A 20,871-nucleotide genomic window follows, 5' to 3' on the forward strand; every position below is an offset into this window, starting at 1 on the left:
AAGCGTCTGCCTTTGGCTCAGGTCATGATCCCAGGGTTCTGGGATCAAGCCCCACATCGGGCTCCCTGCTTGGTGGGAAGCCTGCTTCTCCCTCTCTCACTCCTCCTGCTTGTGTTCCCTCTCTCACTGTGTCGCTCTTTGTCAAATAAATAAAATCTTTTAAAAAAAAATCATGCTTTAGAAGAAGATGTAATGACCTGAGGAACATAGCATGATATACAAGTAAAAAAAAATTGAGTTATAAAATGGCGTGATCCCAAATATATTTTTTAAAACCCGACAGACATAAAAATGGAACTATATACAGTAGAATGTTAATAGAAGGACTCCGGGGGGATGCCTGGGTGGCTCAGTCGTTTAAGCGTCTGCCTTCGGCTCAGGTCATGGTCCCGGAGTCCTGGGATCGAGCCCCGCATCAGGCTCCCTGCTCAGTGGGGAGCCTGCTTCTCCCTCTGCCTCTCACCCCGCTTGTGCTTACTCTCACTCACTCTCTCTCAAATAAATAAATAAATAAATCTTTAAATAAATACCACGGGTGGCCTTTGCGGGGGTGGGTGTCAGGGCCAGTTCTGGGCCCGAGGTTTGGCCGTGGGAAGGGTGTCAATGTCCAAGTGGGACACAGGTGGAAATAAATTGATTGCTCCGATGTGAGCCCCAAGACATTTTTCAACTAGGGAGACTTTGGTGTGTGAAAGAAAAGGTCAAGCTTTCAGGAGTTTGAAAGACGGGAGAAAAAATGTGACAACTGAAGGTGATTTTAAAAAAACCAAAAAAACCAAAAAACAGCTAAAAGCAAAAATAGGACAAAATTCAAAATTAGCCTAAGAACATACAGCCAAAGGTTACTGGCATTGAAGAGAAGGAAGAAAGAAACCAACACTTACTTGTTGAGCATTGCCAAAGTACCCAAGAGTACTAAGGGCTTTAGGGTATATTTATCTTCTTTTAGCAGGTTAATTCCTCCGAAGGGGCCTCCAGTGTAGCGTAAGCCAAGGGCTTGAGGGTTTCAGTGACCATTTTTCTTTCAAAGGGCTTCCAAATTCTCACCAATAAAATCATTCACTTTTGTCAAACCACATAAACCAGTGAGATCTCCAGAAGTGTGTTAAAATGCCTCTTGCTGTGTTCACTTCAGTTGGAGAGGCGTATTAAAATGCAGATTCCTAGGGGCCCTGAACCCACTTCATGCTCTGGGGAGGGTCTGGAGATGGGCAAACACACCCCCAGTGAGGGTTGAGAAGCATGTGGCCAGCTGCCTCGCCAGGTCCGCTGGCTGCCCTAAGCACAGACCTTAGTCCTCTCAGCGGGTCTGGGACCTCAAGCGCTCGATCCACCTCCTTGTCCTGTCAGATACCGGTGTACTTCTTGGGGGACAAAATGAGATCCTAGAGATAACAGAAATGAAAGTGCGTTGAAAGCTAACCGCTCTCTGCAAAATGAGGCAGTGTGACCACATCAGATCATTTCATCAACGTAAAAAGTCCAGAACTCAGTGTTGGCGGGGGAGGGGCAGGCTGGGGGAGCCGCTGTATTGCCTTAACCAAGTAGAGCTGGCCCAGGAAGGGCAAACCTCGCTCCTGGGAAGGCTGGATGGCAGCTCTGTGTGGTTTGATGGGGTTAAACCACCAAGAGTTCCTGTGGCCTCTCTTCAGGCTGACCCCAGTGCCACCCTCCTGGCTCAAGGTGGTGCGGCTGTCTGCAAATCTGAGGTTAGTTCCTGTTCTGTCAAACTCCAGTGCTGAAAGCCCAACGTGGTTGATCTGGCAGTTTGTTGGAGAGAGAAGCGTCTGACTGCAGGGTGGCCTCCGCTAGGCCCTGGGCCAGGGCTGGGCCTGCTCAGATGTGGCTAAGCCACAGGGCAGGGCAAAAGAAGGCAAAAGGGCCGGAGACGCCAGGCCCTGTGTGAGAGTCCAGGAGGCCTGGCCTTGGCCTAGGCAAGCCTGAGCCCCCCAGGAGACCCTTCTTCTTCGAGCTAACTCCCACCCCAAATGATGGGGAAATAGCTCCCAGTATTCATTCATCCCTCCGCTAAATAATTGCCGATCACTTACCTGTGCCAGGCTCCAAGAAAACCACAGCAGATAACACGCCGCCATTCCTGTTTCAAATTGCTTACAGTTTAATGGTTCTTACTCTTGGGCTTGGATCTAAACCCCTAGAGAGCTTGTTAAAAAGGCTGATGCCTGAGCCCCAGCCCCAAGATTCTGATTCAGCAGGGCTGGAAGGGGGACGAAGCATCTCTTGTGATTATGCTGGGGGTAGTGGTGGGGGAGAGAGGTGGGGGTCTTCCCACCAGGCTTGGAGAAACACTGCTCTAGCCCAAAACTTTGGGGAGGAACGAGGTGAGATGCAGCCTTGAGAATGTTGCCCGTTCCGTGGGGACCACACATAGGGTCAGCTTTGGAGGGGGAAGGAGAGGGTACGCCTTGGTGAACAAGGCTGATTGTTGGAAGCTGGAGAAGCACTTTTTCTGGATTCGGTTACCCACCTTCCACCAGGCAAGCTCCCTTGCCAGCCAGCCTCCTCCTTCCTCGCATTTTCAGCACCCTGTGTAGTGAGATGTTTTGCCTGGCTGGAGGCTCACTTGGCCTGGATTCCCCTGGGCTTTGTAATTGTCTGCAGCCAGCCCGGCTGGTGCTTTTTCAGGTTATTTTCTGGATACCTTGCCCCTTGATTATTTTCCATTCTGGTTTTCTGGCAAACTGTGAGGCTGGGTAACTTTCTACTTCTCATGCATTCTAGAATCTTATACAACATGTCTGGATTCGGACTCAGAAAACTACTGTAATTAACCCAACCCACCCTCAAATCCATTTTAATACAGAATCTGGATTAGGAGGACTATTACATGCACACAGTGAAGACTCTATTCCCTGACCACCACCCACCCCCTCCCACAAGTTTACAAATTTTTATTATTAAACCTAGAACACTTCTTTAAAAGGAAAATAACCAGGTTTAAGAAAAATTTTAGTCTGGGGCGCCTGGGTGGCTCAGTCGGTTAAGCATCAGACTCTTGATTTCGGCTCAGGTCATAATCTCAGGTCCGTGAGATGGAGCCCCAAGTCGGCTCTGTGATCAGTGGGGAGTCTGTTTCTGTCCCCCTCCCTTTGCCCCTCCCCCTACTTGAGCGCACTTACTCTTTCTCTCTCAAAAATAAGTAAATAAATCATTTTAAAAGAATTTTGTTTATTTGCTTGAGAGGATACATCTTTTTTTAAAATTATTTATTTATTTGAGAGGAGAGAGAGAGCGCGCACATGTGCATGAGCAAGAGCGTCTGCGAGGGGCAGAGGGAGAGGGAGAAGCAGACTCCTGGCTGAGCAGGAAACCTGATGTGGGCTTGATCCCAGGACCTGAGATCATGATCTGAGCCCAAGGCAGATGCTTAACCAGCTGAGCCAAACAGGTGCCCCTAAATAAATCTTTAAAAAAAGAAAAAAGAAGAGAAGAGAAAAGAAAAGAAAAGAAAAATTTAGTCTTGAGGAAAACAGATTAGGGTCTTGAGTTTTATGTCCAGAATACATTTGTATAAGATTTTTGCGGTGTCTAGGCACGGGTCTCCAAGGATCTCAATTCCAATTATTTTTAAGAGTTTTTCTAATACTTAATAAAGGGAGGGAGGCAGTCTCTCAAAAGTTTCTAGAAAAGAATGAAAAAACAAAAAGTAAAGTTTCCATATTCTAGAAATGTTTAGATGGTTTGCTGTATCATTGGAAAAATAGCACCACTGTTAACTGCAGTGATTTGGAAAGGATGGAAAACAAACCAGAGTGGTTCTATGCCTGGGCTCCCCTCAGGCTCCACCAATTACTACATCACAAGCTTCCTAATTTCTGAAAAACTCAGCTTCCTGACTGGTAAAATGAGGACATGAGGACCAGCTTATAAGTGGATTAAATGAGATAATTTGTGTAAAGTGTTTAGTGCAGTGCCTGACACAGAGAAGTAACAAATAAATGCCTACCATCCTCATCACCATCCTCATCCTCATCACCATCACCATCCTTATAACCATCCTCACCTTCATTACCATCCTTATCCTCATCACCATCTTCATCCTATTATGATCACCATCACCATCCTCATCACCAACCTCACCCTCATTACCATCCTCATCCTCAACACCATCACCATCCTCATTACCATCCTCATCCTCATCACCATCCTCACCCTCATTACCATCCTCATCCTCAACACCATCACCATCCTCATCACCATCACCATCCTCACCTTCATTACCATCCTCATCCTCATCACCATCATCTCTCATGTTAGAGAGTCCACCAGTTTGCTTCTATAGTAAAATGTAGCCACTTTAAGGGATATGGTTTTCTCTCATCCTTAAGGTAGTAGCCCATTTAGTTCTGTCATTGAGCTAAGCTTTTGGGTTTTTTTTTTCCCAAAGTGACATTTATTGACTAGTGTAATGCCAGGTTCTGAACTAGGCACTTTACATGCCATTTCTCTTTTCATTCCCTCACCACTCTTACACAGTTAAGTTCTCCTGTTATTAACATTTAGTATGGACCAGGAAATTGAGTCAGAGAGAGGATAACAATTGTCAAGGTCACACAGCTACTAAGCAGCAAAGCTAGCTCTTTAATTTGGGTCTACTTTTATTATTTTGCTTGAGGAAATACTTCACCGCTGTGAACTCTGGTCTTCATCTATATAGAAAAATATAGGATTGTTGTTAAGAGCAACTTATGAATGATCAATAAATTATTCAAAAATTGAAATTACCCATTTCATCTTGAAAATGTGGGATTGTTATGAGATTTAAATGAGAAGGCATATTTTTATAAAGCATCTAGCATATTATAGTCATTTAAGAAATGTCGAAGTCCTCTTATTTATACCTTAGTATACCACCCCATCATCTATCACCCCAAAGGACCTACCATGGGGTATGAGGAGCAAGTGTTCAATATTTATTTCTTCACTGAATGAACTTGAGCTTCTTGAGGAGCCTTGTAACTGAGAAAGTGTCCTCCGATTCTTGGTTGTCTGCCCTGTCCCACAGCATACCCCTGGGATGGCAGGGCCCTGGGCACTGCTGGTCCCCTCTGTTCTGTGGGGTCTCTTGCCAGAAGACTACAGGAGAAAATGAGGAGCGACAAAGAATATTGGGAGGGTTGAGCAGGGGTTGGAGGAGGGGAAACTTTAGAGGGAACAGAGGGAGAAAACCAAGGAGACATAGAAGGAAGGTGAGAACCGTGGCCTGAGAAACAGGGCGCCCTCCCCTCTTTCGGCTAATGCACTGGCTTGCTCTGGGTCCTGTGGGACAACTTCATGCTCTCAGTCGGGACCCTGCCCATTGCACCCTCTCTTCCGTCTTCCCTCTGTCTGTCCCAGTGGCCTCACTCTTCAGGTCCCAGTTACCAGCTAGTGCTCGAGTAGCCTGCCTACTGTGTTACCTAGGGCACAGGCTGGGCTGCTGTGACAAGGGACTGGGGTTTAGTTTCCTCACAGAATGGTTCTGGTCGGCACTCCGGGGTTGCTGTGGGGCGGGACAGTGTCAGAGGCCTGGGCTCCCCCATCCCGCTGTCCTCCTCCCAGGGGCTGCCTTCCCTGCACGAACATGGCTCAGCACCAATCCGCAGCCCATGAGGAGAGAGGAAAGTGCACGATCTGAAAGTTACACATGCTTGCCCTCAGCCGCCTGCTGACCACGGGGATTTGGTATTAGTTTGCAAGGGCTGTCATAACAAAGTCCTACAGACTGGGGGGGAGCCTAAACCATGGAAAGTTATTTTCTCCCGCTTCTGGAGGCTGGAAGTCCAAGATCGAGGGGTCACCATGTTTGGTTTCTCCCGAGGCCTCTGTCCTGGGCTTGTGGATGGCCCACGTTCTTGCTGTGTCTTCACATGGTCTTTCCTCTGTGCATATCACTAAAACCCCTCTGTGTCCAAATTTCCTCTTCTTATAACAACGCCAGTCAGGCTGGACTAGAGCCTAACCTAAGGGCCTCATTTTAATTCAATCACCTCTTTAAAGGTCCTATCTCAGTCAGTTTCTGAGGGACTGGGAGTTAGGACTTCAACGTAGGAATTTGGGGAGTACACAATTCACATCAGGGGCCCACAGGAGGGGCCCCATGTCCAGCTGAACTACAGAAGGGAGCGTTCACTGAGGAACAACCAGTAGTCCCTACCACACCCCTGTTTCCCCACCTCCAGCCTCTTCCTTCCAAAGCTTATCTCTTAGGGATTATCTAAATCACAGCTCTAACAAGCTGGCCCCCTCCTTCCTGCCTGCACCCTGTGCTTTCTGCCTCCACACCTTTGCTTAGGCGGTCTGTTTCCCTGAGGATGTCTTCCTCCCACACCTAAGCCTTGCAATGGTCCCCAACTCCTCCCACAGGTTCTTCAGGGTCTTAAGTGCCATGTCCTTGATAAAAGTTCCCATAAAATGTCATTCCATTTCCTCAATCATGCATTCAATCAATGAACTCCTGCGATGTCCCACTGTGCTCAGGGCTGGATGAGATGCTGGGTGCCCAAGGGAAATGAAAGTCCCTGCCCTTCAGTGCTCACAGTCTGGTCACAAAGTCTTGACCCCTCTGCTTTCCTCAGCGTACTTTATTGATCCCGCTTAGGTTCTGAAGGACCACTCTTGTGTCTCCTCTACTCTCCATGCTCTACTGCAGCATCCTTCTCTTCTGACGCACATCAAGCAATCCATAACCACCGCCATAACCAACCACCACTGGGAGTCCTGCAATTAAACTCGATTCTGATGCTATCTACCTGGAAATAGCATCAGGTCCCTCGGGTTAAGGGCTTAGTCCACAAGTCTGCCTTGCCCCTCAGGTCAGACACTTGTCAGGAGTCCAGATTGTCCCTTGTGCTTCTGACCCACTGGCTGTAAGTCCCAGGGTTCCATGACCCCCTCCTCACGTTTGATTAATTGGCTAGACTGGCTCACAGAACTCAGAAAAGGTTCACTTACTACACCACTAGTTATTAAAGGATGTAACTCAGGAACAGCCAGACAGAGGAGATGTATGGGCTGAGGTATGTGAGAAGGGGCACAGAGCTCCCATGCTCCCTGAGCGGCCACTCTCCCAGCACCTCTGATGTTCAGGCATCCTGTCCTTTTGGGGTTTTGTGGAGGCTTCATTCCATAGGATGATTGATTAAGACATTGACCATTGGTGACTGATTCAACCTTCAGCCCCCCTCTCCTCCCAGAGGTGGGACTGAAAGTTCCAACCCTCTAATCAAGGTTGGTGCCCCTGGCAACCAGTCCCATCCTTACGTTACTAAGGGCTTTACAAAAGTCACCTCCTGAACATAAGTTGTGGTTGAAAGGGGCTTGTTATGAATAACAAAATGACAAAAGATGCCCATTTCACCCTGATGGCTCTGGAGCCACTTCAGGAACTAGGAAGAAGAGAGGCCTCCTTAGCTCATATCACTTGGGAAATTAAAAAGGTTTTAGGAGCTAGTTCCAGGACAGAGGACCAAATATTAGGTTTCTCGCCCAAATTACAATATCACAGATGCTCTGTGCCAGGCTTTGCTGTGTGAGGCTGCTATTTAGACACTGGCTTTATCTCTTGTTCCGGAGTGGAAGTGCGAGGTCCAAGGATAAGCACGCATCACGAGCCGTCTGAGTCAATAACATGTAATTTTAAAAAGTAAACCTGATCCACTTCTGGGTATAAACCCAAAAGAATTTAAAGCAGACCTCAAATAGGTATTTGTACGTCCATGTTCCTCGTGGTATTATTCACAATAGCCAAAAGGTAGAAACAACCCAAATGTCTGTGCATGGATCAACGGGTATCTAAAAACTGGTCTATTCATACAACGGAATAGAAGCCTTAAAACGAGAGGAAATTCTGACACGTGCTACCACGGATACACCTTGAATCCATTATGCTAAATGAAATAAGCTAGTCACAAAAGAATAAGTACTGCATGATTCCACTTACCTGAGGCACCTAGAGTAGCTAAATTCCTAGATACAGAAGGTAACACAGAGGTTCCCAAGGGCGGGGGTGGGGGTGGGGGTGGGGGGTGGATGGGTGGGGACAGGGAGATCAGAGAACTATTGTTTAATGGGAACTGTTTTCAGTTCAGGAAAACAAAGTTCTGGAGATGGCTGGTGGTGACAGATGCACAACAGTGGGAATGTATGTAATGTCAATGAATTGTACACTCAAAAGTGGTTAAAATGGTGAACTTCGTTATGTATATCTTACCTCCCCCCCGCCCCCCCCCCCCAAGAAAAAGTAAACCCGGTAAGGTGGGCAGCTTGGGCAGCACCCTTCTCCTATGGCCAGCCCAAGCCTGCTTTTCGTCAGAGCACAGTGGGAGGTTTCTACCTGCACAGTTCAGTTGGATGTCAGGCCTTGGAGAATCAGGGATTATGATGGAGGAGTGGAGAATGAACAGGTACTTCCTGTTAGCCTGGAGACATGGATGACCCGCTAGAACCCCCATTCACAGAAAGCAGAAAAAAAAAAGACAGGAGCTTAAATCGTTGCAGGAAAATTTACTCATTTTTTTCCTAGCACTGTAATTTTTTTCTTTAACAACTAGAACAATCAGTCATCATCAAAGACGCAGAGTTTCTATTGTTAGGAAGGAAAGAGTCGCCATTCTGTCTCAGAGCGTCCTGGTCCCCCGTGTCAGACTGGATGCAGGGCCTTCTTGGAGTCCTGAGGCCCATCTATCAATCACCTTGTGGCTCCGCCCGCCCACTCCCTCCGGAAAGATCGGTGAAGGACAACGATCCTCCCCTGTTCTTCTACCCACACCTCCCGTGTCACAGGAAGGACCAAACTTTGAACCCAACTAGTTATGTGGTGGGCAGGGAGGGCACTTATTTGAATAAGTTTTAAAGAAACACGGGCACCCTTTCTGGACTCCTTGCTGACCGCCCCCAGCGAGGGCTTTGGCCACCCCAGAGTTGTTTCGTGAGCTTTAATAAACCTCTGATGCAGCATTGACTTGCAGAGCTGGCCTGGCCCAGCTATTTTTAGAAGGAGAACTTCTGACCCTGGTCTAGATAGGAAAGGGTGTCTGACAGCCCCCTGCTGACTAGGCGTGGAGAGAGCTAATGCTCCCGTCACCTTTTCACCCCCTGTTGCTCTGCCTGGGATGCTTCTTAGTGCCAGAAACCCAGGATGAGCTCGTCCTGTCAGAGCTTCTCCTGGATGTTGTGGGCACACTCCTGTGCCCACTGGGCTAGCTGAGGAGCTCTCTTTGGCTTGATCCCTCACTGTTCCCAATCTTCCAAGTTCCTGGAACCCGAAGTATGTGGAAATTAGGGATTTCCTGTATCTATTGGAAGTAACCATTATGGAAGGCATCCTGATTTTATTGGAAAGGAACGTATTATGAATGAAAACTAATATACCATGTATGGTCCCACACATGGTGAGGTTTAGAATTTTCTTCCTGGGTTTAAACCCCAGTAGTGTCACTTACTGTGTGGCCTTAGGCAAGTTATTTGACCTCTTTAGCCTCATTCTCTGTATCTGTAAAATGGGACTACTAGGTAGGTAGTCCCTCACAATACCTCACTGAGATATTAGGAAGATTAAATGAGATATTACATATAAAGTGCTTAGCAGAGGGTCTAGAATAGGATATGTTCGTTATTGTAATTGTCATTTTGACATTCAAGCAGAAGAATATATTCATACATAACTTTCATCCCTGACGTTTTCTAAGACATGTTCATGCTCATTCTAAATCTCTTTTCAGTAATCAATATGCAGCAAAAAGCAGAAAAACATATGAGAGCATGAGAGTGTAGAACACCGTGAAGTGCTTTGCCTTATCACAGCTCTCCAAACACCTGGCTGCCCAGCCGGCTCAAATGTGACTTTGACACCTGGAAGACTTTGAGCATTTCCAGGCAGATTCCACGTCCCTGATTTTCAGGTACCACAGAAGGAGAAAGAATGTCAGAGATGCACTTGATTTTTCACTGTCCAAATAAGCAGTAACTAAACGCAGTTGCGTGGCACTGAGTTGCATGTCTGAGGAGGCAGCTAGAGGCAGAGAACTTGGAGTTCTGAACCTTGCCCTCCAAAGAACACAGATCTAACCCAGGGCTCGCACCACCACACCGCTCTGGGAGACCAGGCCGGAGTGCTCCATATTCCTTAACCTGTTTTACGTGGCTCATCTTTAAAGACAAGACAGAATTTTGCTGGGGATCCAACCCCAGAATGAATCCAAGTCATGTCATTGTGAACAAGAGCCTTCTTTGCTCGTGCCTGGAGCAGGTTTAACAGAGTGCAGGGATGTTTGTCATGCTCTGGTTGTGTACAAAGGCCAAAGTTTGGGATCCTGGTGTGAGATGTTCACATAATATAGAGCAGTACAGAGAAGATCGTTTCCATTGATGGGACCAAATCATTTCAGCCATTGGCTTTTACTCTGAAGCCATGAATAACAGTGCTAGTTAAAGCTGTTGCTTGGTGACATGCCCACGGGTCCATGTGGCTACTACCAACTTTATAGGACTTCTTTTTCTTCTTCTTCCTCCTCTTCATCTGGTAAGATTAATGCACATTTAGCAATAGGTTAATCTCCTTATGTAAGCATCACCTCGAAAATCTTCCCAAACATTCACACCTCTCATCATTTTCCACAAATGAAGTATGTAGTTTGTAGGACCAAATGTAGTAGTTAAATAGAAGGGGACTTTGGACCTCATTTTGATGTTTCTGATGTTGGGAATTCCCTCTAAACATCAAACCAGACAGTCTGATTAATGTCCAACATTACACCTTACAGATTGTTAAGTATTACAAATCCTAATTGAATGTAATTTTGCCAGTATGGTTTCCTATAGCATCCTCAGTTCCCCTTTCCCTTTGTGGGAGTCAATTATTACTATATATCTAGGTGATGCTACTGAACCCTTGCCTCTTTAGAAGGCCCTTCCTATACTCTAAATATACGCTAAATTGCCCTCCTCCCATCAAGAGTAATGGTGAATTTGCCCTGAACCACAGCTATCTCATGCTTGTATCCAATGGCATTCATTTCACAAATTGGGAGTGTCGTGGGGATTTGTCACATTTGCTTGCTCTGAATTCATTTAAATTTTTTAAAAAGTGTTGGATTTTCCTTAGGAAACCACGTATTCCCCACTCTGAGTGCATGTGGTTGGAGTGGCTGAATCCACAACCTCACTTCCAATGCCCTCTCCCCTCTGCTCCATGGGCCACCATGCAGTGCAAGCCCCAAGTGGCGGTATAACCTACCCCCAGGTGCAGAGGTGGTGCAGGAATGAGCACTTGCTCCAGATGGCCCAATTAGACTTAGCGTAGGGAAGTTTACTGAAACACTTGTAAAAAGAATCTCTGTTTCAGGGCGGAGGGGGGGCGGCTCCAGATCGACTGGAATGTGAGCCTGGAATAGCTGGTGGCTCTTTCACCTGAGTGGGAGGAGCCTGTTTAAATGAAATCAACACAGAGAAAGCAGAGCCAAGGGACATAGAGAGAGACCAAGTCCGAAGGACATCACTGGAGCCCCTGCAGATTCCCCAAATTTTCCTCTGGACTTTGGTTATAGGTACTAATAATTGAACCTTTTTTTTTTCCACTTAAGTCAATTTGAGTTGTGTTCACTGAATCAGTGAATGGATGGGTGAATGAATGAATGAATCTGGCCACACACCAACAAACACCAAGAATACCTGCTACCATCCCAGTCGGTTTCTGTGCCATGGCCTTGTAGAACATTCTACCATTGAATCACAGTGAGTCATTCCCATGTGCGGCAGTCATTGTTAGTTAACAGGGCAACCAGGTTCTAGCCTGCAGGGATAACTCATAACTGATCTCTAGTGTGTGACCTCAACAGACCGCACATGACAAGACTTTTAGGATAGCTGGTCCCCACTCATTAAATGACAGTAGCCATTGCTGACACCTAAAAATGCCCTCCCCACTCTCCACTGTCCTCCCCCACATTTTCATACTCCTGTTACTCCTTTTTGCCAAATATTCATTTTCCCAAATTTTCTTATTTCTTTGTAAGAAATAAGAGGAGTAAAGTGCTAATAAAAAAATAAAGTTCTTTCTGGCCGTCACTCTCTTTCTTTCTACTTTGAATACAAGGGTGTGAGGATGTGATATTTGGTGAGGCAGTAGCCATATTTAGACCGTAAGTGTATTTGTTTTCTAGAGGTGCTATAGCAAATTACCACAAACTCAGTGACCTAAAACAACAGAAATTTATTTTCTCATCACTTTGGAGGCCAGAAATCTGAAGTCAAGATGTCAGCAGGGTTGGTTTCTTCCAGAACCTCTGAGTGAGAATCCATTCTGTGCCTCTGTCTTAGCCTCGGCCAGCAATCTCTGAAGCTCCTCATGGACACATCGCTCTGATCTCTTCCTCTCTCTTCACAGTGCCTCCTCCTGTTCTCTTCTAAGGACACTTGTCATTGGATTTAGGGTCCATCCTAATTCAGGATGATCAAATCTTGAGATTAATTATATCTGCAAAGACTCTTGACTCTTGATCCAAATGGGGTCACACTCACAGGTTCTGGGTGGACATCTCTTTTGTGAGGCTGCCATTTCACGCACCACAATGAGGTAACAAGTCCAGGATGGAAAGTCAACATGTGAGAATACCAGAGAAGAATGTTAGAAAGATCCAGGGTTCTCAGTGAGGTTATCCACTCATGGATGGTTCTTGAGCCACTCGTTCAAGCCTAGAGTTTGTCACCTCCAAGGCTTGTGTCAATTAATCAAGAAGTCTTAGAGCAGTCCTTCCTCAGGTCTCTGACTCGAGATTTCACTGTAGTTCATTTGTGGCTTTCATCTAACAGTCAATTTAGTGGAACCTGGCAGATTGTCAGCAATAAGACAGGGAAATTCAATTTAATTTAAATTACTCCTTTCGGTGGATTAGGAATGATGTGAGAAACAGGAAAAATAAGGGCCCTGTATCATTCAGTGTTGATTTATTTTGACTGGGAATGTTTAATTTCAATTATTCATGGTAAAATTTTGTAGGCAAGCAGCTAATGTGTTCTAGGAAGCTATGTTAAGGGAACACCTGAAGCCAAACTACAGCTTATAAGCTCACAGTCCTCCGCGCAAAACCCTTCCCTGGGGTAAGATCTGGAAGAAGGGAGGGAAGAATTAAGTCCTTCTTGCAGTCAGGCAGCTGGCATTTTTTTGTTTTGATTCTTTTAAAATCACCCAAGTAGCATGTATATTCTCTTTGTCTTTTTAATTTTTAAATTTAATTTCTTTATATATGCCTTAACGTATGCAAAATTTTCTCCAGATGCATAAATGCACTTGCATGTGGTTCCTCTTTGTTTTCCTTTTGCTTTTATTATTGGCTCCCCCCCGCTTCCCTCTCTGGTCTTCTGGTCCCCCCTTCACTACATGGTCCCTACCCCCACCTACTCACCCCTGTAACCCCTGATTATGACTATGTGTCTGTCCCTCTCATTCCCCATCTACACACATACCGTGTGAAGCTGTAGCCAGGTCTGCTCACAGAAAGCTCCTCCATGGCCATGAATTGTAAAGTCCTGGATCCTGCAAATGCAGACACACATAACAGGAAGCCACATGAGGACCTGAGACTCAGGCACCACGAAGGGGAGTCACTCAGTGTGGACGAGCCAGCAAGGGTCAGCTCTCAGGCCCTGGATGGTGGGCCTGGCCAGCAAGGTTTGCAGAGCACCAGTGATATGTGCTGAGTGATGTGTGATGTAACCAGATGCTGGCAGGGCCTTTTCGGGGGATGGGGCAGTGGAAGGCAAAAGCCCAGGAAGCCTCTATTTAGGGTGGCCTCCTCCTCTGGCCATCCCTCGAACCGCCCTCTCTCAGATCTACTCTGTGTGCTGTTCTCATATACTTTTTAGACTCCATGGAGCTTGTGAGTAGGACGGAGCCAGACTCAAGGGCTTCCTCTGTGCCATCTTTGAAGCCAGTTCAGGTCTTCTCAGATTCTGGTATAAGGCCTCAATACAGAGGAGTGTCTTTAAAATGAGTTTGTAGATCAAAACTTGGATTCAAATATTTTTTGCATTCTTCTGTATCTTCCCTTTTTCTTGCTCAAGGAATTCCCTTCAGTGTAACTGGCATGGTGCTCATGCGTTCTTCAGGAGTTGTGTGATATTCCATTCCCTTTCCAGGTAATGAGCAGCCGTGGCGCTTCTGGTTTTTTTCTTTCTCTTCCTTTTTTTTCTCTCTTTTTTCTTACTGTTGTGAAAATTTCTGCCAGAAACATTCTTGAACATATGTCCTGAGGCATGGGTGCTTTTATTGCTATGGAATGGACTCACAAGAATAAGATTATTGCAACATGGATGAACCTTGAACATATGATACTATGTGAGAGAAGCAGATTATAAATAATCCCACTTATTTTTTAAAAGATTTTATTGATTTATTTGAGAGAGAGAGAACAAGAGAGAGCACAAGCAGGGTGACGGGCAAAGGGAGAAGCAGACTCCCCCTGAGCAGGGAGCCCAATACAGGACTCGATCCCAGGACCCTGAGATCATGACCTGAGCCAAAGGCAGACGCTTCACCAACTGAGCCACCCAGGTCCCAAACAATCCCATTTGTATGAAATATTCAGGGTAGGCAAATCCAAAGAGACAGAAATAGGTTGTTGGTGGTTGCCTAGGGGTGGGTGGAAGGAGAGGAGAATTGGGAGTGATTGCTAATGGATGCAGGGCAGGGTTGGGTTCCTCTGGAGTGATGAAAATGTTCTAAAATTGGTTGTGGTAACAGTTGCACAACTCTGCATATACAAAAACCCATAGGATTGTATACCTTATAGGGGTGAAATGTATGGCACGTGAATTTTAGCAAGAGAGCTGTTAATTAAAAAAATAAAAATAAAAAGGAGATCACTGGATCAAAATGTATTATGTATTTTTATTTTAATAGATGCCACCAGACTAGTCCCCAAAGAAGCTGTAGCTCTTCCCATTTCCAGAAGCACTGAATGAGAACGCCCTCTCCCCACAGCCCACCATCCATAGGCCTTACACTTTTTTCCAGTTTCGCCAATCTGGTATAGATAAAGTGATTTCTCATTTTTACTTTAATTTTTTTTTCCTGGGTGGATGTTCCAATAATACTTAGACAAAGTAATAAATACAAGTTTCCTTTCACCTCCTATGTCACCCCTGAAGTAACCATTCTCAACAGTTGGGTTTCCAGGCCCCTTTGAATACATTTATAAACTAACACACATACACATTTATCATTTTATGATTAATAAATAGAATCACGCTATAATGAATGCTCTATGACTTGTTTTTTTCATATAACTGTATGTTTTTGAGATCTTTCCAAGTTAGTACATACAGTTCTAGCTCATTCTTTTTAATGGCTATATGATATACCATGGTATGGATTGACCCTAATTTATTTAATATTGGTGGATATTAAATTGTATCCAGTGTTTTGCTTTTCCCCAAACCATGTCTCAGTGAACAACCTCTCAGTGAACAACAACCTCAGTGAACAGTGTGGATATATTTTCTTTACTGAGGTGCAATTCACATGACATTAAATTAACCATTTTAAAGTGAACAATCCAGTGGCATTTAGTACACCCACAATGTTGTGCAATCATATCCTCTATGTAGGTCAAAAACATTTTTATCACCCCAAAAGAAAATCTCTTACCTTAAGCAGTCACTCCCCGCTCTCCCCTTTCCCGAGCCCCTGGCAACCACCAATCTGTATTCTGTCTCTATGAATTTACTTATTCTGAATATTTCATATAAATAGAATCATACACTATATGACCTTCTGTGCCTGGCTTTTTTCACTTAGCGCTATATTTTTGAGATTTATCACCATTGTAGCACATATTAGTACTTCATTCCATTTTATGGTTCAATAATATTTCATTGTATGAATAGACCACAATTTGCTTATCCACTTATTCATTAATGGGTTGTTCCTACATCTTTGAGCTCATTGAACTAATGCTCATTAATTATGTATCTGGAACTGTTCTATTGCTTTAAATGTAGAAACTCATTTAATCCTACAGCAGTCCTATAAGGTAGGTCCCTTATTCTACCTTATATCCCCAGTCCCAGACATCACTGAACCACTAAATTCACCAACTCTCAATTTGCTTACCTCCTGACTTCCTATGCTATATAATATAGCTCTCATTGCTCAAACCACTTTGAATGAATTATTCTGTTACTTGGAGCCAGAAGCACCCTAATTTGTCTAGAGTCACTACCTGCCTCCCATCCAGCCCCACCTAGACTCCAGGTTCCATGAGAGCAAAGACTGTGTCATTTGAGTTCATCAGCTCTTGGTCCAGTGCCTGGCACATCAGAGTTGCTTCACCAATATTTGTTGAATGGTGAATGAATAAAGTGCTTTGAAATTGAAGCTAAGGAGACAACAACAGGTTTTGGTTTGAGTACTGAGAGTCATCCTTATTATCATCGGAGATGGAATCTAAAAGACAAGTGGGAGTCCATTGGATGAGGAAGGCCCTCCTGCAGAAGGAAAAGTCTAAGCAAGCCCTGGAGCTGTGAGCCTGTGTAGCATGGGTCTAGCACCAGGGAGAGGGCTTCTGTAAGTTGAAGAAACGGGAAAGGCAGGAGATGAGGTCGGAAATGTTGGCTCAGACACCAGAGTCTAAGGAATGCCATGCTAAAGAATTTGGATGTTCTCCTCAATGGCTGGGAATCATTGAAGAGTTCTGGGCCTGAAGACGTGTGTCTAGACCAGCAGTATAGAAAAATCCATCTGGAAGCTGGTCAGAGGATGGAGTGGAGGCTGGCAAGCCTGAAGGCAGGAAGACCAATTAGGAGATACATTTATCAGGTCCTTTTTTGTTGCATTTAGCAAAAATCCAGTTCAAATGGCTAAAAGTGGACTGTATTAACTCACTGACCACAGGAAGGGCAGATGTATTATTGGGCTTCAGGAACACCTAGAACCTGGGTCTGGATCACTGCCAGGCCTCCCCTTGGCTGTCCTGGTCTCAGTCAGAACTACAGGTTTCATCTGCTCCCTGGAGACAAGTTCCAAATGGGAAAGGCTTGAAGCTTTCCTCTAGCCGAAGGTGAGGTCGTTGCCCTGGGCAGGAAGAGAAGTTTCCACACGGAAGTGCCAGTTTCCACATGGCTGCTACCCCCAAATGGCAGCCTCCCAAAGAAATAATAGTTGGAGGGACACCTGGGTGGCTCAGTCATTAAGCGTCTGCCTTCAGCTCAGGTCGTGGTCCCAGGGTCCTGGGATCGAGCCCCACATCGGGCTCCTTGCTTGGCAGAGAGCCTGCTTCTCCCTCTCCCACTCCCCCTGCTTGTGTTCCCTCTCTCGCTGTGTCTCTCTCTGTCAAATAAATAAAATCTTAAAAAAAAAAAAAAGAAATACTAGTTGGAACTTTCCACATGGCCTTGACTTTGGGTGGAAAGAAGGCTGGGGGAACAGAGATGATAGTGTCCCTCCTGGTTGACAGGAGGGTGACGTGGTTGTCCTCAGCTCACCCTGTTGTGGCTACTGGCTGAAGGTGTCTGGCAGGCTGGCCGGGGCTGAGGGGTGGGAAGGGGCCCTCTGCCAAGAGAACTCACGGGGCCCGGGGTCTTTGCCCACTTCTGCTAGCAGAAGCAGCTCGTTGTGAGCTCAGCAGTTCCAGCCCAGGCCCGGCAAGCCAAGGGAGGGGCCGGACCTACGGCACTCCACCAGCCCCAGAGGGAGGGAGAAAGCCAGAGGCCTTCTCCAGACCTGGGCCAAGAGAGGCTCTCTACTGGGAGAGGAAAGGCCCCGACAGTTTAGGGGAAAGTGAGGTGAAGTTGGCAGGGCTGGGAGCTGGCATTGGGGGGGGGAGGGGAGTTAAAGCATGGACCTGAGCTGCCAACAAAAGCTTACCCTACCTGGAAGATCCAAGGAGGCTCTTAGTGGGTCAGACCTTTGGGTTATTTTTAACTCTGGATCGGGTTACAGAAAGCATTTAGCCCACAGTCTGCACAGCTCTGGAAGGCAGACCACTGTGCTGGCGGGAGCCAGCAGGAGAGAGCCCCGCAGCTGATTCTTAGGTCACGCTGACGGGCCGCCAGAAGTGCAAAACCACAGCGACCTGAACCTCAGGGACCTGAACCTCAGGGACGACCTACGCCCAGCTCGCTCCACGGGGCCTCTTCCCCTCAGGAAGTTTTGCACTTTAGTAAGAAAGTGGTCAGAGAGCTAGATTCGCAGCAGGAAGAAGGATCGGACACCACCCATCCTGCATGTAGGGCAGGGAGTGTGCCCAGGGACAGAGCTCACGGCTATCCCTCAGGGACAAGTCATCTGGGCGCATCGAGGCAGGTGGGGTCAAGGGCCAAACAAGAGTTTATAAGCAAAGGGCTACAAACGCAGAGAAGTATGGGTGTCAGGGATGGGGGTGGGGTGGGAGCCGGGACTCAAGGCTAGGACACAGGAGGAGGCAGCATCCCCCCCGTCCCCCGACCCCGCCGGACCTTGGAGGATGGGGGGGATTTGCCAGGCACATGGGGAATTGGGGGGCGGGGAGAAAGCCACAGAAGAAACAGCCTGAGCCAGAAACAGGAGGGTTCTGGGCCCACTGGCGAATGGTGAGATGTTCTTCCACCCATAGTTTATGACTCTGGGAGTCCAGGAGAAAATCCTGGAAGGGTAAATTGTAACTGCCTGTCAAGGAGTTCCAACTTTCAGCCATAGGTGGCCGGAGTCAAGGAAGAATTTGAACAGGGAGTAATGTGGTCTGAGTCACACTTTACAAATGCTTCTTGGATGGCTGTGGGTAAGGCCAGGCTGGCAGGGGAGAGCCTGGAGGTGGAGAGGCTCAGTGGGAGGCTCGTATAGCAGCTCAGGGAGTGGGAAGAAAGAAACAGGAAATGGACAGGAGCCCTTATCTGGGGGTTACAGTAATGTGGGGACACAAGGCACCAAGGCACAGGGAAGGGAGTTGAAGATGATACCAGATTTGGGGCCTAAGGGACCAGGAGTGCGGGTGGCTCCTCAAGAGGACAGGGAAGGCAGAGGGAAGTTGGCAGGGAGAGCCCGCAGGTTGATCTGGGTGTGGGATGCAGTCAGGCCAGAGCCTTGGGGGTCACTGTGTGGAGAACATAACTCCTGCCAGATGGGGTGAGGTGCCCAGGGAGAGAAGAGAGGAAAAGAAGACAGGGAGGCTGGCAGAGACTGCTCACTGTTGCCAGGATCCACTGTCCCTAGTTTCAGCTGGGCACCTGGCCACCCAGCTCGATATGCTGATTCCCAGTTTCCCCCACAGCTTGCTGTGGCCTCGTGACCAGGTTCTGGCCAGCAGGAAGTGAGTGGGAGTGGTGACATGTGCAGCTCCTAGGTCATTCCTTTTAAAAAGGAAACAGTTTCCTTTCTGCCATTCTCTTTCCCCATGTCAGCAGGCTGGGACACTGGGAGGCAACTCTGAACATGGAAACATGGATACCCGGGGGCGCCTGGGTGGCTCTATCGGTGAAGCATCTGCCTTCGGCTCAGGTCATGATCCCAGGGTCCTGGGATCGAGTCCCGCATCGGGGTCCCTGCTCCGCGGGGAGTCTGCTTCTCCCCCTGCCCTGGCTCATGCTTTCTTTCTCTGTCTCTCCCTCTCTCAAATAAATAAATAAAATCTTGGAAAGAAGGGAGGGAGGGAGGAAGGAAGGAAGGAAGGAAGGAAGGAAGGAAGGAAGGAAGGAAGGAAGGAAGGAAGGAAGGGAACATGGATACCCCTCCTAGGAATGGTAGAAGAGCAAGACAGAAAGAACCCTGGCTCCTGGATGTTCTGCCAATCCTGGACGGCCTCGGCGGCTCCAGGCTAACAAGTGAGGGGGAAACCCACTTCTCTCATGTTGGGGCTGCTGTTGGGGCTTAGTCTGGAGGGAGAGTGGCTTTTTGTTACAGCAGCTAAGCCTGTATCCTAAGTACCACTAAGTTTTTATTCTGTAGAGAATTAAACTCTGAGAGATACCGACGCTGGTGAGGTACTAGTGGGGAAAGTGGGACAAAAAAGACAAGAGGAAAACCAAAGAAGTAAACTGTTATGGAATCCAAAGGAAGGAGATGAAGAAGCAGAGGGCAAATAGGGTGAAACGCACCTGGAAAGGCCACAAAAACAAGGATGATCAAGAGACTGATGTGGCCTCAGAGTCGCCGCCGCCATGGCCAGCCAGTTGCAGGGCATCCAGCAGCTGCTGCAGGCCGAGAAGCGGGCCGCCGAGAAGGTGTCGGAGGCCCTCAAGCGAAAGAACCGGAGGCTGAAGCAGGCCAAAGAAGAAGCTCAGGCTGAAATTGAACAATACCGCCTGCAAAGAGAGAAGGAGTTCAAGGCCAAGGAAGCTGCGGCTCTGGGATCCCATGGCAGCTGCAGCACCGAAGTGGAGAAGAAGACCTAGGAGAAGATGACCATCCTCCAGGCCTACTTCCAGCAGAACCGGGATGAAGTTCTGGATAACCTGCTGGCCTTTGTCTGTGACATCCGGCCAAAAATCCATGAAAACTACCGCATAAATGGATAGGGGAGGAAGGAGCAGCTCTGCGTGCAGATTGGCATGTTAGATGCCTTCATGGAATACGAAGCTTCAGCAAATCTTGAGTAGTTACATCCTTGTGAAAAGGCATTACGTTATTTCTGTATATTATGTAGTAGGTCCCTTCACTTCTTAGAGAATAGCAAATTAGCTTCTTTGTACAAACGTACAAACGTAGAGCTTATCCAAAGATTTTCTCCTTTTACCTCATATTTCTTAGAAATTTAATGTGTATACGTTGTCTGTTTTCCTATGCCTTTTAGCTCAAGCCACATATGTATCAGTACTTTTTCTTTCTTAGATGTAGTGAAAAAAAAAAAATTCTGTTTCAGAAAGACAGGGATTAAATATTTTTTTTCCCTAAAGCTTTCT

The 20,871-nt window shown here is 46.8% G+C and overlaps 1 pseudogene; it reads left to right on the forward strand.

Moving 5' to 3' along the window:
- The first annotated feature begins 20,092 nt into the window (after window positions 1–20,092).
- LOC123860502 (V-type proton ATPase subunit G 1-like) lies at window positions 20,093–20,607 on the forward strand (annotated as a pseudogene).
- Window positions 20,608–20,871: the final 264 nt, after the last annotated feature.

Source organism: Mirounga angustirostris, unplaced genomic scaffold (assembly GCF_029215605.1).
Source record: "Mirounga angustirostris isolate CCGP_5_RB_7025 unplaced genomic scaffold, mMirAng1.0.hap1 SCAF_4, whole genome shotgun sequence".
Classification (NCBI taxonomy): Eukaryota; Metazoa; Chordata; class Mammalia; order Carnivora; family Phocidae; genus Mirounga; species Mirounga angustirostris.